General features: G+C 46.5%; 1 long non-coding RNA gene across 1 annotated transcript; it reads left to right on the top strand.

Annotated features, from left to right (window-relative positions):
* The first annotated feature begins 421 nt into the window (after nucleotides 1-421).
* LOC144668140 (uncharacterized) lies at nucleotides 422-8,197 on the top strand. The gene is made up of 2 exons (XR_013573428.1): nucleotides 422-798; nucleotides 7,425-8,197. It is a non-coding gene; the product is annotated as an uncharacterized LOC144668140 (long non-coding RNA).
* Nucleotides 8,198-13,719: the final 5,522 nt, after the last annotated feature.

The raw sequence follows: 13,719 nt of genomic DNA, 5'->3' as shown, positions 1-13,719 counted from the left end.
TGAAGGGCTACAGGGAAAAGATGGGGCAGTGTGACTAGGTAGGTTGCTCTTGCAGAGAGCCAGCACAGACACGATGGGCCAAATAGCCTCCTCATGGGCTGTAACCATTCTATGATTCTATCTGTGCCATTTGTAGTTTATTAACAGAGAAATACAGAGAGGTGGTGACACAAAGAGACCCATCCAAAAGAGCAAATATGGCCATCAGCAAGCAAATAATTAACACTTAGTACTCTGTCAGAAGGAGATCCTATTATTTTGCATCTAACATCACAGTCAGCTGAGGTTTTGCATTGCTGCAATATCCTGCCTCACATGTGCACGCTGCTCCAATGGAGACTGAAATTGCTACCTGTTACATTTACAAACACCTGCTTTCTATTCCTGTCAGTTCAGCAGTGTCAGTATGTATGAACTGAGCCTGTGTGCAAACTTGTTTAAAATTCCATCAAATAGTTTGTATTCAATAGGCTTTCACGTACAATGATTCATGTGATCCTCTAATACGCTTAATGGATGAATTCTGTCTAAAGACGTCGGGGATTTTAATGAGATGGGTTCCAACTCGTATTCCTGTACGAGTGGTTTACATCAGTGCCGCTCTTTCCTTTATGGTCAAATGTTTCTTGCAGGCAGCAAACTTTAACTGCTCCAGTGTGCGATTTATTCTGCACATTGCAAACTGTAAACTCCTTCGTTCTAGAAAAACAACGCATCTGAGGAGCATAAAGCAAAATGAAGCAATCAGAATTGGCATTTCGAAGCAGCTTTAAAGTCACTAATATTTCTCTAAACCATGTAAGTAGGAGATTTAATTTTTGATTTTTCTTTAAAGCCTCTCTTCATTTAATTACACATTTGGCTTAGCTTACTGTGTGACTGCACTGGGACCCGACCTCCAATTTTAGTCTGACGCTAGAGCAGGGCAGCAGGGTCAGCTTTCCCGGCACACCAAATCCGTTGAGAGATGGAACTGGGGGCCACATGAGGCAGGGAAGATTTAAATTTCCCTCCAATCACCCCCACCTCTTTGCCCAGTCCCCACAACTGAGAGCACGTTAGAGGTGGGTAGTTACATTATTAGATTGGCACCTGGCTGCGTTAAAGGTGACAGTGAATGGTGGTACGCATGGAGTTCCATTAGAGTGATGGGAAGTAAACAATGGAAAGCCTAAAGGTGCGGGCCCTTGGACCATTCTGTTCCTGTTCTATGTCAATGATTTGTAAGCAGGAGGTGAGACAACGTTATTAAGATTTGCTGCTGACATCAGTGTGGGCTGGAGGGCTGGAGACAATCGGGATCTAGCTGCTCAGATGCAGATCATGGAATAATACAGATCACAAAGAGTCCTTTTGACCCCTCATGTCTGTGCTGGCTCTTTGAAAGAGCTATTCAGTAAATCCTGCACTTTCCCCACAGCCCTGTAAATGTGTTCCCTTCTCAAGTCTCTTTCGAATGTTGGTATTGAATCTGTTTCCACTGCTCTTTCAGGCAGTGCATTCCAGATCACAACAACTCACTGTGTAAAGAAATGATTCCCCACGTCGCCTGTGGTTCTTGTGCCAACCATGTTAAATCTGTGACCTTTGGTTAATGATTATTGTGCCACTGGAAACAGTTTCTCCTTATTTAGTCCATCAAAACCAGTCATGGTTTTGAACATCTCTAATTTCCTAATGTTCCCTGCTATGAGGATAATGATTCTAGCTTCTCCAGTCACTCCACAGAGTCCCTCATCCCCTGTACCATTCCAGTAAATCACTTCTTCACCCTGTCCAAAGTCTTGACATTCTTCCTAACATCTGATGGATCTAGAAAAATGGAGGAGCTGGGCTGACAAATGGCAAAATAAAATTCAACCTGACAAGCCGACAGTGTGTGGTAATGGTAAATAAGGCAGATAATATCTTACGTTAGATGACACAGAGAAGAAACACAACATCATACGCCCAGTATTGCAGCCTATGAGGACACTAGGCTGCCCTGTGTATAGTTCTGGACAAATTTTACAGGAAGCATGTCATATGGCATTGGGTAGAGGTCTGCCACCTAGCACCTGGTGTTAGGAACCTGACGACAAAGAGAAAATACAAAAGCCAATCTTATTTACATGAGAGAAGGCTAAAAGGCAATTTTGTTGAATAATTCAATGTGAAGAAATGAACAAGTTTAATCCTGAAAAACTGTGGCTTCATGAAGATGTGTGTGGATCCTTGGGATGAAGCTCAAAGGATGAAAGCTAGGAATGTTCCAGTTGGACCAGTGAGGGTGGTGAATGTTCAGATTAGTCTGCTGATTGAGGGGGAGCAATGCTGATATCATCAGTCAATTGAAGGCGGATTGGCTTCAGTGAGAAAGTCAATTGGGAAATTATGGATAGTGAAATGTGTATTCTATTTGTGAATTTTGGGGCTGGTCAGACAGACTAAATTGGTCTTTTCTGGTTCTGAACATTCCTATATTCCTAATATTTCACAACAAAACAATTTCTTAGGCCTTACAAATAGCTGACTTCTGTTTTTTAATCATAAAAAACAAGTGTGAATAAAGTGAAGTGCAGACCAGCTGAATAATAAACATGGTACTTGAATCTTGCTAACTAGGCCCTAGATGGCCCCTAATTTATTGTAATTACAGTTCTCTTGGATTATATTTGGTAAACTGTGAATGACCTATCCTCAGTGCCAACCCTCAGCATCTCCGCTAATGATGTCTCCTCACTGCACACCCCTAGGTTGGATCACTAATGGAGACGGTAAGTATTACTAAACCCAGGTTCTTGTCAAGCAGGGGAAGTGATCCAGTATCATCAGTGCATTAAATGTGGAAACAGAGTGTGAGACTGGAATTCACAAACCTTACTGAGTGAAACTTGTAGTGTATTGGATGCAGTTTGATAGGTCTGAATTCATCGTAGTCATATGGAGATTAACTGTAAATCTTTATTGACTCTTAGAACTCTTTACAAATAGACAGTTAAGCGTACAAGCAAGGAGCTGTCTCCATGCTTGCTGGTACACATGGCTCTGTCCAACACTAGACTGACCCTGGGTGCAGGTCATGTGCTCTCTTACATCATTGTGTGGGTGGTACTGTAATCAGTCCCACATTAAGCCTATATGTGCCAGATCCTTATACTACACCTCCCCCAAGTCTTTATCCAATGTATTTTAAGCTTACCTTATGTATCACATTGTTATTACTATCATACCTTTACATTGTCATTACTACATTCTCACTACTCCATCTCTCCCCTTCAAACTCTTAAATTCAAAGGTTCAGGCAGTCTGGAGGTCATATAACCCTTCCATATCTTGTTCATACTACTGTCAGAGGAGTGGTAGGCTCTGTCGCTGCTGGTTCTCTCAGTTGGTTTGATAGTTGTTATGACATCTGGGTATCTTTCTATCCTTTTCTTCCATTCTTTTGTGTTGAACTACAGTTGGTCGGTTCGGCTGTTGCACTGGTCAGTGGTTGCTACCCTAACTCATTTCTTGAAGGGTGGATGAACACTGTGCTCATTCTCTTGTCATTTATTTTGCTTCTTCCATCATTGTGTGGGTCATCACGACATATGTGGAAGTTTACCCTTCAAAAATGGAACGCTGGTTCCCACTTGTTTCACAATTTTACCTGATTTTTTAGGACCTTCTTTTACAGTTGTTTTTAGAGCCAATGAATCTTTTCATTCGGCTCAGCAACTACTCTGGTAAGATGAAAACAAAAAACTACTGCGGATGCTGGAAATCCAAAGGTCATGAGGACTCGAAACGTCAACTCTTTTCTTCTCCGCCGATGCTGCCAGACCTGCTGAGTTTTTCCAGGTAATTCTGTTTTTACTCTGGTAAGATGAGTTGTCTTTGTTTTAGGGTTATCTGCAGAGGTCTTAAATAAGTTAGTATAAGTTTCAACATCATCACCTGGACATTCAGTTCTGTTCGGAATCTTTCTTCCATGGTCACTGACTGCTCCTTGGACTCTTTCAATGCACTTGTTAGATCATCAATCTGTTTCGTAGAATTTCTATCTGCTTTCAAAGTCTAGATTGTGTTTCCACATTGTATATATCAACCTTCATGTTGTTCACATTGGACCGAAGTTCAAGAAGTTGATCAGTTTTGGTTGTTAATTCTGCTTTCAAGCAACTGTTCTGATGCATCAACAATTCTTTCTCCTGTTCCACATAACTTGCACAATGCTTATTAGGGACTTCTGATGCTTGAAGTTCATCAAGTTTTAATTGAAGATCTACCTTTGTTTAATTTGCTTCTACAAGTTTGTGTTTCAAACCCTCTTTTAAGTGTCCTACTTCCTGTGAGCAACATTCCAGTGTTCTCATCAGTTTTTGTTTTTCCTTTACAAACTCCTCTTTTGTACATGAAAGTTGGTTATCTACGCTGTTTAATTTTTCTTTAGCAGACTTAATTCCTCTGCGCTATCCTTCAAGCTCACATTCTGTAATTGCACTAACCAATTGTTTCAGAGATTCTTCATGCTCTTTAGTGAAACATTCTACTTGCTCTTGCCATTCTAGGTCCTTAATTTCCATCTCTTCATGTATATTTTTGGAAATGTAATGTTTTCCCAAGCTTTCTTCCAAATGTTTAACCATTTTCTTCAACCCTGTAGTCTCTTTCTTGTTCCTCTTGCCTTTCTCTTAGAAATAAGGACATTCCTCAGTCTTCAATGCCAACTGGTTCTTCAGTGCTTTCAAGGCTGCAAATTCTTTGACTATTTTCTGCCTGTTGTTGTGCCTAGCTGTATTTCTGGTCAAATTTTCCCAACTCCTGCTTTAATTTGCCAACAATGGAATTCAGAGTTGTTATTTCCTCCTGGTACCTTTGTGATGCCTCAGAAATTTTAGTTCAGACCTCAAACAGTCTGGTTTATTGAAGATTTTATTTTATCGTGTGTTTTCAAAGGCCACTCTTCAAAGCTTGAATCTTGTGTTTCAAACCTGCCAATTCAGCTTTGATGCAAACATTTTCCAACTTTATTCAATTTTCCTTTTGCAAGGTTTATGTGTTTTGGACTTCATCAGATAGCTTTCCTTCCTTCACAGTTAGCGGCTCACTCCACATTGCCATCTGCTGTTGCAATTCAGGTAATGTGTCAGGATTTCCAAAAAGATATATTTTTGGGACTTCCAGAAAGTTCTTTGCCTCTCTGGTGCCCTTGTGTGATTTGCTCAGATAATATCTTTTGTCCTTTTGTTGCTTTACTGGAGGTTTTCTATCATTCTTTTTAAGCTCTTTGTGCTCCACAACTTGAAGATTAAAATATGCGTAAAAGGCTTTTAATATTTCATCAAAGCTGGTTGAGGATTCATTAATGCCTTGCAGTAGGATTACTTCATCCACAAATACACCAAACAAACGTAAAGACCTATTAACCTGTACTTTTTCCTGACTTAATCCAGAAGTACTCCTGTAATCTAAACATTTCCTTCTCCATGACGCCCAATTTTGGGTTTGGTTTGGCCCTTGGATAAGTCCAAGCTTTTCTGCATGAGTGGAAATCTGGGTGAGTGGAATTTTGATCCATCATTAAATTTTTTCAAAGTGCAAGTTCTGCTTTAGGAGCTTTCAGAATATCAAGATGGTGTTGCCATTCACTTGGGGACAAGGGGTTTTCCCGCGCTTACTGCTTTTGGTGGGGTCCACTACAAAGGCGATCATGCTCAGCTTGAAAAAAAATCAACAATGGCTGCCTGGGCTGACTGCCTGTTGAGTTCTCATGTTCAGCATTTTATTTAAAGTCATAAAATTGTTGAAAACTAGCTTTTGCTTGCTCTCAGCTGAGTTCAGAAGTCGCAGTTCTCTCGAATTAATTATTTTTTTCTTTTCTATTTCAAAGTGCAAGTCAGGGATTGGGTTTTAGTAACAGGTTTTTTCAAACTGCACTTCTGACTCTGAATTAGATAAATATTTCTCAGGACTTGCTGTAGCCTGGACTTATAAAAGATTTAGCTCACCCCTGCCTGGACAACTGAGTTTGCACTCTGAGGTCTAAAGATGGACTTCCAAATGATATTCAATGAAGTCATTTGCTGCAGTAAGGAATTTTAAATCTCTGCCTCCAGCTTCCAAGCCTTTCTATGGAGCTTTTTTCCTGGCGATTTTTTTTTTTCCCAGTGCACCTCTGCTTCTGGAGCTTCTTTCCAGGTTAGACTGCTTTGCTGAATTTTTTTCAGTCTTCCTACATTTGTTTTTCTCTACATTTTCTGCAAGGTCTTGCATTTTTCCACGAGCTGTTACCATCTGTAGATGGTTAGTTACAGTTCAGTAGATCTGAAGAAGTCTTCGTAGTCATACGGAGGTTAACTGCAAGTCTTTACTGACTCTTAGAACTGTTTACAAATATTTGGTAAAAGGGTACAAGCCAGGATCTGTCTCCATGCTTGCTCTATCCAACACTACACTGACCCTGGGTGTGGGTCACGTGCTCTCTTACATCACTGTGTGGGCAGTACTGTACTCAGTCCCACATTTATCTTATATGTGCTAAATCCTTACACTATAAAACTTAGCAACTCAGAAGGAACTGTGAGGTCAATGATGTGGCACAAAGGCTGAAGAAAGCAGATCCAAGTAACAAAATATTTCAATAAAGATCATCTGACTAAATGCATGGGCCTGAAACTTGAAATAATCTTAAGAAAACTTCAATATAGGTCCCAGAAGCAGATCGTGTGTCTGACGTTTTAATAATTGCCTGTCTTTTTTGTGTTCTGCAGAAACCATGAAATATTAAGAGGATGTATTAGCAGCTCTAGTGTTTTGCATTAGCAATGTGTGCTTGATGGGAGTGGGGTGAGATGGCAATCATAAAGCATTAACATAAGATGAAATAGTGGATGGATGGTCAGAGAATAGACAAAACTACCTACACAAAGAGATAGAGAGAAACCTCGATGATCGTTTTTGAACAGAGAGGTTCAAAAATGTCCTTTGCACAACCTTCAATTCAGGAGATTGAAAGTTGCTGCAGATTTATTAGGCCATGTTACATTTCCTGTTTATTTGAACATATTGAGGAATAGAGAGTGGTTTATCTGGTTTCAGCAGAGACAGTGGTTTAGTGACACAAGAGAGACCAAGTGATAAAACCACAATTGGAAAGAGAGAGAGAGAAAAAGTAAGAGGGAAATGGAGAACAAAAAACAGGGAGAGTGCAAGAAGGCTGCTGTATTGATCTTGCTCATCTTAATTCTGGAGGGATTAGCTTTGTACATTGTCCAAACAGCTACTGTGCAGGGAATAATAATTGTAGCATTGTATTCCCTTGTGGGATTTACAAATGCATCTAAACAGCCACAACACAGCAGAGTGTTAGGGGAAAAAAAATCCACTTTAAATACTGTGTCCTCTTGTGATGGGCAAGGAATGTTAATGCTGTGAATTGTTGATGACTTGTTAAACAGGGATAGCCACAATCCTAATCACAGAAGTACCTTCGGCAAGAGAAATGGCCTACAAATAAGGTTACAGAATGCCCTGGTGACGGCAGAACCCCAAAGCTGAGGCTGATGTCAACTGAAGCAGAACTCAAAGGAATAAAAGCCACCTGAACCACATCTGTTTCTGTGCAAGAAGATACATGAACTATTTTCTTTTATTTTTGCGGTGATTTTCCCAGCTTTTATTTTGATGGAAAAACGTCCTAAGACACTATGTTAAACCTGTTTAAATGCAAGCATTTGCTATTGAATTAGACAAGAAGTGGTCTATGTTACACTCGACTGACCACTGTTCCATGATGGATTGGCCAGGCCTAGATTCAAGGCAGAGCCAGAAGTTGTTCCAAATTGAAATTGGCCAGATGGTGTTCTTACTATTGTTCCTGCATGGCATAACATGTGTTGTTCATCATCTGGTGTTCAGAAATCGATGTATTATATACTAATACCACTTATATGAATTTGTATTTTATTAAATGCTTGCAGAACTTGTTCACTTGTAGGTGGTACAAAATAGGGTTTTCAATGGTAAAGGTGTCACAGCTGCCCATTACATATTATACCTTTATAATGAGAGTATATCACCCTGATTTAACAATCTAACCACCAGATTTTCTAAGATCATTCAAACTGTTTTCTGCCAGTCGCTTCCCTTCCTCTGTTTTCTTCTCAATAACTGAAGTTGCTGAGTTCAAAATAAAACTCTTACGTATTTCACAATAAAATGATTTAATTGATCTATTGAATTGCTTTTAGTGTTTTTTCATGGGCTCAATTTCCCCATTAGCGTGCTGGGGGGCGGGTCCCGCATGATGATGTCGGGCGAGCGTGCCGATGTCACCGCGCGCCATCGCGATAATTAGCTGGGCGGGCGCGTGATGATGTCCAATGCACACCCACCATTAATTAACGGGCTACTTAAGGTACTTGACTCACCCACCGACGCCGATTTTTCGGCGCCCATGCAATCTTTGGATCGGCGCAACGGGCAGGCGGTTAGGAGACATTTGTATAAACCTCATCCATGAGTGGGATAAGAGGGCTCAGTGGGGTCGCGAGTGTGCACTGTCAAATATTTATTTTTCAAAGTTATTGAAACTTGCCTGTGTGATCTGCAGTACTTCAAAACGCATTCCAGCTGCTTTGTCTGGACTCTTAACCTTCAGGTCAGCACTCTGCAGTGAGGAATCTTTTCTGGGCCTGCAGGTTTCAGGAAGCCTTCCCTTAGCCTGGGAATGGGAGCTGAACTCTCCACTGGAGGCACCTCCTCTGAGGAGGAAGGGAGGGCTAAAAGGGGGAGGAGGCCAGAAATCCACATTCAGCCTCCAGGGGAGCCACCTTTGGGAGGACAGGCGCAGGCACAAGGAGCGCAGGGCCAAGAGGTTGTCCAAGGTGGAAGGGGCTGCAGAAGATGCCACTATCCTGCTGCCAGGGTTTACAGGCAGTAAAGCAGCTACCTCAATATGACTGAGGTGCAGTGCCGAAGGAGGCTCCGTCTCTCAAGGGAGACAGTCAACTATATCTGTCAGATGATTGGCCCTGAGATCTCAGCTAACTGTGTGGGTGGACACCCCATGCCAAAAGCTCTGAAGGTCACAGCTACCCTCAACTTCTATGTCTCTGGCTCCTTCCAGGGTTCGGTGGGTGATCTTTGTGGTGTCTCCCAATCAGCTGTCCACACTTATGTCAAGCAGGTTACAGACGCTCTGTTCAGACGGGTATCCACCTTCATCCACTTCCGCTGTGACCAGGCAAGTCAGGCACAGCGAGCCAGAGGCTTCGCGGCCATTGCTGGCTTCCCCCGCGTCCAGGGTGCTATAGACTGTACACATGTGGCCATCAAGGCACCAGCAGGTGAGCCCGGTGCCTTTGTCAACAGGATGGGCTTCCACTCCATGAACGTGCAGATAGTGTGTGACCACAGGATGCAGATTCTACAAGTCTGTGCCAGGTACCCAGGCAGCTCCCACGACGCCTACATCCTCAGACACTCACAGGTGCCGGGGCTCTTCAGTGCTCCAGCCCGGCTGGATAGATGGCTGCTGGGTGACGAGGGCTACCCCCTCAGAAGGTGGCTCATGACGCCTCTCCGCCATCCAAGAACAGAAGCTGAGCAGCGCTACAATAGGAGCCACGCCTCAAGGGCTGTGGTGGAGAGAGCCATCGGTCTTCTCAAGATGCGCTTCTGATGCCTGGACTGCTCGGGTCGCGCACTCCAGTACCCCCCTGATCATGTGTCGCTGATAGTGGTTGCATGCTGCGCCCTGCACAATCTAGCGCTGGAAAGGGGGGACGCAATGGACGATGAAGATGTCGACGCAGTGGCTGCGGCTGCACACGATGAGTCCAGCAGTGAGTCCGAGGATGAGCACGCACAGGGAAATAATGACCCGAGCATACTGCAGGGAGGCAGGGACACCCGGGAGGCTTTAATCCAATGAACCTTCAGCTAGCACACCACAGATGGACCTCAAGGACAAGCCTGGGCTGTAGGCTCCATACTCGACACCTAAGTGCAAAATCTGCCAGGTTAGGAACAGTAACTAAGGGCCTTGTTAATAAAGCTGAATGTCCCACAAAGCACTCATTACATTTTTGGAAACCATCCACATGCAGAAGAAAAGAGGCACTCTCGACCATGGTGACATGTCTGAATTTAATGTGTCAAGCAAACAAACTTATGCAAAAAAAAAAGACAATCGTGTTACCAGAACAGAACAACTCATAAAGACCTCATCTCGGGCCAACACCAAAGCACCAGTGATAAACCTGGGCTGTGCCTAAGGTGCCTTATGTTTACGTTTCCGGGTGCTACATCTTGGTGCTGCCCCATCGCTAGGACTGGCATCTGAGCCAGCCTGCTGACTCTGCTGTCCTGTTGGCCTCGATGACCTTGGCGGGGGTCCTCTGGCCTGTGGAGCCTGTGCTGGCCCCGCCTGGGAGGGAGTTGCCAGTTCCACAGCTGGTGTCTCCCCAGTCATCGCAGCCTCACCGGATACAACAGTCACTGGGAGAGGGGCAGAGGAGCTGCCGCCCTCATCCGGAGCGCCCTGAGAGGAGCCCGCAGAGACAACAGGCAGCTGCTGTGCCAATGTGAGGTCACCTCGGACCTCCCTGTTCACCGTGGGTGGATGGGCACCGAGCTGGGAAACTTGGTGCCCAGACCATCTCCCACACTGGCACTGACCAGCTGAGGTCAATGCCGATGTGAGGGCTTGCTGGTCAGTGCGCATTCCCAGGAAGCCCTGATGGGTCTCCTGGAGGAGCCTCTCCACGAGAGTTGCCACTCTCTCCATGGAGGACGCATGGCGCTTGGCCATGAGGCTCATTGCTTCGGTGATTGTCCGGATAGATTCCTCCACCACGGACACCAAGCCAAGCACAGCCTCAAGTATCTCCCCCAGATGCTCTCACACACCCGGCCACATTTGTTGTCATGGACAACTCCAGAGGCTCATCATCAGGCACCGACTGAGCATGTGCCTGGTCCCCTGCAGTCCTCCAACTGCTGGTGCCATGGGCACTCTCTGTCTCTGCCAGCTCCTCCAGCGACTGTGAAGTGCCCACACCGCTATGCCCCGGGACACTAGCCGATGTTCTAATTCCCACCGAGGTGCCAGTATCTGCGCTGGTGCCTGCCTGGCAGAGATGGTCTGATGCTGGTGAGACTTCAGGGCCCTCAGGTGTGAGAGGGGGGCCACTGCTGCTCCTCCTCCCGGCCCTGCTCTGCTGATGCTGAAAGGAAGAACAAGGACATTGGGTCAGTTAACGTGGAGACAATGTCAATGTGTATCCCTGTCCCCCGGATCATTTTGCGCTCATCCTTCCATAAGCAGTGGTGTAGCCATATTACAAAATTAAATCAACTAAGATTCAGCACTTTTATGGCTGTTGGGAGAACAATGCTGATCTCACTGTTGGACATAAATACCTGGCTGTGGCACCCCAGCCTCACCGACACCTGTGGACCTGGGCGCATGGCACCTTTCCAAATCCAGGGCCTCCTGCTTGAAGCAGCTAAGAGTGGCAATCTGCGCATGCCCACCACCAGTCCTCTCACAGTCTGCCATGTTATGAGCATTCTTCTCCTGAAAATGAGAGACAAGCATTGATCAGTGCAAATTGCACATGGACTTGCTCCGCGCTCGGTCCATCCCAACCAGAGTGGGACATTGCAGGGCTCCAGTGCCTCCTCACCCCGCTGCTGCCAAACACTCACACAAAGATGCTGGGCCTGTTCCCCACCCGCCCACTTACCCTTGGCCACATGCTGCCTACATCACATTAGGCACCACACAGTATATCCTTCCATAGCAAGGAGGCGCAAGCACGTGGAGCACAGAGCACAGCAGGTGGTTTGTTGCCAACGCCACCTTGAAGCTCCCCTCCCAGCATCTCATTACCCTGACTTGGACATGTCCTGCAGTTCCAGTACTGCGTCTAGGTGCAGCTCCTCCAGGTTGCCCCCAGTCATGTGGGACTCAGCATAACACATGTTGTGGGGGCAGAACCCATCTCTTCATCACCCTCTCAGGGTGACCTCAGCATAGGCAATATTTGCTGGCCCACCCAGCAAAGGACACATGCTGTCAATCATTCAATGCAGTCACCACATTCAGGCTTGGGGGGGTGGGCATCAGGGGGTAAGCTGGCCTGCTGGGTTAAATGACAAATGCCAACATGATACTCACCCTACCAGAGCGCAACAGGTCATTGAAGCGCTTACGACACTGGATACAGGTGCGCCGCACCACATCGTGGGAGCTCACCACCTCCGCCACCTCCTCCCAGGCACACTTCGTCATGCTGGGGGGGGGGCCTCCTCCTCCCGTCCTGGAGAACCAGCACCTCCCACCGTGCTGCCACCTCCTCGAGGAGGCCAGCAAGGCAGTCATCCGAAAATCGAGGGGCACACTGGCCCCCCGCCCTACCCTCAGGCCTGGCCTGCCCCGATGGCCCACCCTCCGGCCTGGTCTGCCCCGATGGCCCACCCTCCAGCCTGGCCTGCCCCGATCACCTACCCTCCGGCCTGGTCTGCCCCGATGGCCCACCCTCCGGCCTGGTCTGCCCCGATGGCCCACCCTCCGGCCTGGCCTGCCCCGATCGCCTACCCTCCGGTCTGGTCTGCCCTGATGGCCTACCCTCCAGCTTGGTCTGCCTCGATGGCCTACCCTCCGGCCTGGTCTGCCCCGATGGCCTACCCTCCGGCCCGGCCTGCCCTGATGGCCTACCCTCCGGCCTGGCCTGCCCCGATGGCCTACCCTCCGGCCTGGTCTGCCCCGATGGCCCACCCTCCGGCCTGGCCTGCCCTGATGGCCTACCCTCCAGCCTGGCCTGCCCCGATGGCCTACCCTCCGGCCTGGTCTGCCCCGATGGCCCACCCTCCGGCCTGGCCTGCCCCGATGGCCCACCCTCCGGACTTGCATGAACTTCATTGCCCCTCTGCAGAGCCCTTCGCCCAGCCATGGGGAGCAGCCTTTCCAAGGTGGCCAGGGCTTCCTTTATACAGGCCGCTGGGTTGCCATTGGACCTGGTGGCCTGAGTGCGCCCGCCACCACCTGCCCACTCCCGCTACGCACAGGAGTCATGAAGCACACTGGGCGGCCTTAATTGGCCCACCCGTGTAAAATGGCGGCACGGGCCCGATTGCGAGCTCCGCCCCCTCCCCGCCAACCAGAAAATTCAGCCCCACGACTTCATTATAGGCTTTACATTAAAGGGATCAATCTCTCCCAAAAGTTTTGACTTGGGCTTGCAAGATACGATGGGCACATTCACATATATTTTGTTATTCCCGTGGAGACTGATAGCTTTTTTTAAAAAAGCCATTCGATCGCTGAAAGGATGACACAACAAGATTTCACGATTTAAGACTTTTACTGTAACAGACTAAAAGCACTATTTACTAAACACTCTTTTTGGCGGCAAATTATACTTTAAACTACAGGGAAGAACTTTCCGCTTCTACTTTTGACACAACCAGAGAAACCACTTCACTTAGCTATACTCTACACTATCCCTTAAGTTGTCATTCAAATTTCCACGACCCAGTCCAAAGTGATTCTTACCTCCTGAGGGTTTACACCCATTCTTTTCCCAGCCTGGTAACTTTTAACCCCTGAACTGCCTTTCATGGTAAGGGCTTTTCCTGATGGTTCTCCCTCTAGCGCAAGATAGGCGAATCTTCCAGCCTTGTTTCAAATCTTCTCGAATTTGGTCTTTTCAATCTGAGCATGAGCTCACACCCACATTTCTGTGA

This window comes from Cetorhinus maximus, chromosome 26 (genome assembly GCF_964194155.1).
Source record: "Cetorhinus maximus chromosome 26, sCetMax3.hap1.1, whole genome shotgun sequence".
Taxonomy (NCBI): domain Eukaryota; kingdom Metazoa; phylum Chordata; class Chondrichthyes; order Lamniformes; family Cetorhinidae; genus Cetorhinus; species Cetorhinus maximus.
This window is presented reverse-complemented; position numbering and strand designations above follow the sequence as displayed.